Below are 4,229 nucleotides of genomic sequence, written 5' to 3'. Positions count from 1 at the left end.
CCCAAGACAGTGTTTAATGCTTTGAAAATTCTCAGCAAGTAGTTGTGGAATATGTAAAGTATTAAACTGATGAAAGGGTAGTTTAAAAAAATCCTGCTTTCTCATTTCTCAAATATATTTTTTAAACCAATTTGACACCAAAATTTACTTTTACTCATTAAGGTTATGAGCACAGACATTCTGGCATTCCAGCGTGTTCGAATTAAAAATGTAAATATCTCATTCTCCAATTGCAGAGACCACTATGCCTGCAGAGGCCTGTACACTACAATGAATGGGTTTTTCAATTTGCATGATAAGATTGTGAAACTAATAGTTCTTATTTCTGCCAATTTTCCTGAACTCTTTCAAGTTCCCTACAATTTAAGGGAGCACTTGGATATCTGATTTGGCAGGAACCTATAAAAGTCATAGACTAGAAATATACAAACATAGCAATATCTTTTTTTTTGTTCAATCTATAGATTTATAGGCATTTTTCAAATGAGAAACTTTAAATGAATTGTGGATTTCCAAATGTTAACTATATGTGAAGTCTCTCCTTGAATGCTAATGATTGTTCCACTCCATATACAATGAATACTAGTTTGCATGGATCCATCTCATCTAATTATTTTTTAATTTTTTAATTTTTTTCACTTATACGTAGAATCTTTAAAAAAAAAAAAAAAAAAAAAGAGTCAAACCCAGAAACAGAGAGTGGAACGGTGGCTGCCAGGGGCTCGGGGAGGGGATTGGCCTGTTGTCTTCCGCAGAGACTCGGCTGAGCTCCTGACAAAGACGCTCCATGGACTTATTCTTCTCAACAAGCACTCTCATCCCTCAGTTCTGAAAAATATGTAGTAACAACTGCTATCTGGGAAAACGACAGAGTTAGGGGGAGTGAGTCCAAGTCTGTCCTGCCATTAAGTTAGCAGTGTGGCTCTGGTGGGTCAGATCTGTGGGGCTGGGCCTTTCCGTCCGCAAAAGGCGGTCTCTTGATTGGATTTTGCTGAATGCTCCTTTCAGGTCGAATATGCCAAGATTCTGAGTTATGCTTCTAAAAGTCTCTTCTGAAAAAGTTTTAAAAGTAATGCAGCAGGGCTTCCCTGGTGGCGCAGTGGTTGAGGGTCCGCCTGCCGATGTAGGGGGCGCGGGTTCGTGCCCCGGTCTGGGAAGATCCCACATGCCGCGGAGCGGCTGGGCCCATGAGCCATGGCCGCTGGGCCTGCGCGTCCGGAGCCTGTGCTCCGGGAGAGGCCACAACAGTGAGAGGCCCGCGTAACGAAAAAAAAAAAAAAAAAAAAAAAGTAAAGCATCAGAACAAAGCTAAAGTGTTTTAAATAATTATTTTTAGAAGGTAACCTTTACGACATTGCATTTTAGAATAAATCATCTCACAACTCCAACGTCTGATGATGCAGCTTCACCCCGGCCAGCAACTGTCTCCTGCGCGTCTGCCACGTGCCCGGTGCACAGCATCCCTCTCCTTTCCCTGCCCAGAACACTCAGCGCTTCTTCCAGGTGAACTTCCTGTGCGCTCCCTGCTGGCCTCGCTTCTTCTGCTCTCTGATACGGGGATCAGCAGTAAGCAGTCCGGCTTGGCGCATCCACTCGACCTCGTCCTTGGTGACAAAGCTGCACACGGCTCTCGCCGTTGCCAAGCAGACAGCCCGCGCCTGCGCCGCCCACCTGACCCGCCCCCCAACACCATGCAGGTCACGTGGTGTTCTCCAAGCAGGTTGAGGAAGTGGAAAGGGAACATCAGCTGTTCTCTGTCCTGAGTCACCGGAAAGTAGAGCAGGTAGTCGGCCCCATTTACTTCTATCCTCCCACTTCCATGGTCATAAACAGCCACTTCCGCCTTTGCAGTCTCTCTGCTACCTTGGCCCATGCTGAAGGCCATACCCTTCTCGTCATACTGTAAAGGCTCAATCAGCTGTTTCTTCGATTGAATGATTACAATCCCGCGGAGCCTGCTCACAAATTCTTCTTCAGCCGCATCACACGGCAAGGCAACGCCAATAACCTTTCCAGCAGCCGAATAAACTGTGCGTAATCTTGATCAGACAGTTTTTCCACTAACGTTTCTTCCAGTTCCTCCTTGATCAGCCATCTGCTGCCAATCGGGTCTTTGGCTTTAGTTTTTTCCTGAAAACACACCTTTGGCTCGCAGCTGGACTTGACGGTTTTCTACATCTGGTAGCTTTCCGTATGCTCCATGCATTAATGAATAATATGACTGTCTGCCAGTATAAAAGAGAAGATGAGGGGCTTCCCTGGTGGCGCAGTGGTTGAGAATCCGCCTGCCGATGCAGCGGACGCGGGTTCGTGCCCCGGTCCGGGAAGATCCCAAATACCGTGGAGTGGCTGGGCTCGTGAGCCATGCTGGGCCCGTGAGCCATGGCCGCTGAGCCTGCGCGTCCGGAGCCTGTGCTCCGCGCAACAGGAGAGGCCACAACAGTGAGAGGCCCGCGTACCACACACACACAAAAAAAAGAGAAGATGAAATGGGCGGCCATCTTCTCCCCACTGGATTGCTCTTTGTTTTGGAAAAATCTCTTCAGGATGCTTCATTATTGGCCGGGCTCGCTTCTCAAACAAACCACTGGGAAAAAGGTAAGCAATCGCTCTTTCAATATCCTCTTGGGTAAAATTTTCTGGATCTTCTCCCATCATGTTGACTGTCTCTCTCCTATGTTGCATTCTTCAATCTGCTTTTTAGTAAAATCCACTGTGTAAGTTTCACGTCTTAAGGCGGCAACATTTTTCCTTGTTGTTACAACTGTGGTGTGTCTTAGCCTTAATATCTGGCATCGGGGACTTCTCAGCAGCTTAGCAGCCGTGGCTTTCCAGAGGCCCTGTCCCCCGGCAAAGCTAACCCTACCCCCAAGAAAGAGCCAACACGAAGCTGCTGTGCCGCAGGACACAGGGACAGCCGCCCTGTTGGCTGCGGGAGGCGCTGGCAGTAGGATGAAAAGCCATCTCATCTAATTATTACATGGCCACAACTTATCAATACTTACGCTTCCCTGTGCTCCCATTTCTCCACAATGACATCTCTCATATTGTTTCAGATTCCCTTGACTCTATATTTAATTCACTTCTTCTGTCCAATTAGGCAAGGTATTGTCTCACCACTGCAGAGGAGCTAAATTGGGATGGTAAATATTCAACGAACTTAGACCTCTTAATAATACTAAAATGTTTTCCTTATAATTCTGTTTCACTAATAAAAGTTTGAGAGATTAATAGTTAATAACAAATATTAACATGACTATTTAATTAATATTAACATATGAATCACAGAGGACAATCCATTCTACCTAGGCTAAAATTATGACAATAACAAATAAGTGCACAATAAGGGATCATTTACTTCCCTATATTATGAACTCTAAAATACTCATGCTTCAAAGAATACTGTAAAGTACTCACATTTGGAAATGTAATCCTTGGAAAAGCCATGGCCTTGTACCATTCCTTCTTCTAATCCATAGATGAGACCTATGAAACCAGTTGAAATGTTTTCATAATAATGTATTTTTAAATTACCCCTTGTCTTCTCTTTTCTGTGTGTTAAGTATTCTCGTTTGTCTTTCAGTCAGAATCCAAAACTTGTTCACCTTGATGTCATTCAAGCCTTACCAAGGAGTGCTTTATCATATCCTAAAAAGACAAGCAAAGGAGCAATTATTCATACATAATAGGTGTTGTACAGGGAAGCACTAATTGTTATGTAAAGTATCCACCTCTTTCCTGACAAAGCAATGTCCTAAGCAGCTGTGGAATATAGCACATACTGTCTAAACGTATTTACCCTAGAATTTCATTTCACCACATAACAATAAAAAAAACTTAAATCATTTGTCACTACAACTTTGACTGCATGTATACTTTCTTTTACTAATAATACATCTCAAAGTTCATTGCTTAAGGTTGGAATAATGGGGACAAAACTGAGGAATTAAATGAAAAGCAGAATTCTACATGATAGTATTATCAGCTGTAGATATTGCTTTGAACTTTTCTCAGTACAAAATTTTGGATCATAAAAAACATCTCCAGGTTAGGAATCAGTTTAAAAATACTACCAAACATCATCCATCTGTATTCAGTTAAACCAAATGTAAACATTTGGTTTATGATATATAGTATTCAAGAGAAATCAGACACCACTTTTTGATAAAAAGAAAAATGTGCATAAAATCGAATGTTACGTTTCATTAGTTCATGTTCTTTGCAGTCAT

At 42.8% G+C, this 4,229-nt stretch overlaps 1 pseudogene; it reads right to left on the bottom strand.

Annotated features, from left to right (window-relative positions):
- Positions 1–1,487: 1,487 nt before the first annotated feature.
- LOC131767251 (small ribosomal subunit protein uS9m pseudogene) lies at positions 1,488–2,969 on the bottom strand (annotated as a pseudogene).
- Between the last annotated feature and the right edge of the window lie 1,260 nt (positions 2,970–4,229).

Source organism: Kogia breviceps, chromosome 12, assembly GCF_026419965.1.
Source record: "Kogia breviceps isolate mKogBre1 chromosome 12, mKogBre1 haplotype 1, whole genome shotgun sequence".
NCBI lineage: Eukaryota > Metazoa > Chordata > Mammalia > Artiodactyla > Physeteridae > Kogia > Kogia breviceps.
Note: the sequence above shows the minus strand (reverse complement) of the source record. Positions and strands in the feature narration are given on the sequence as shown.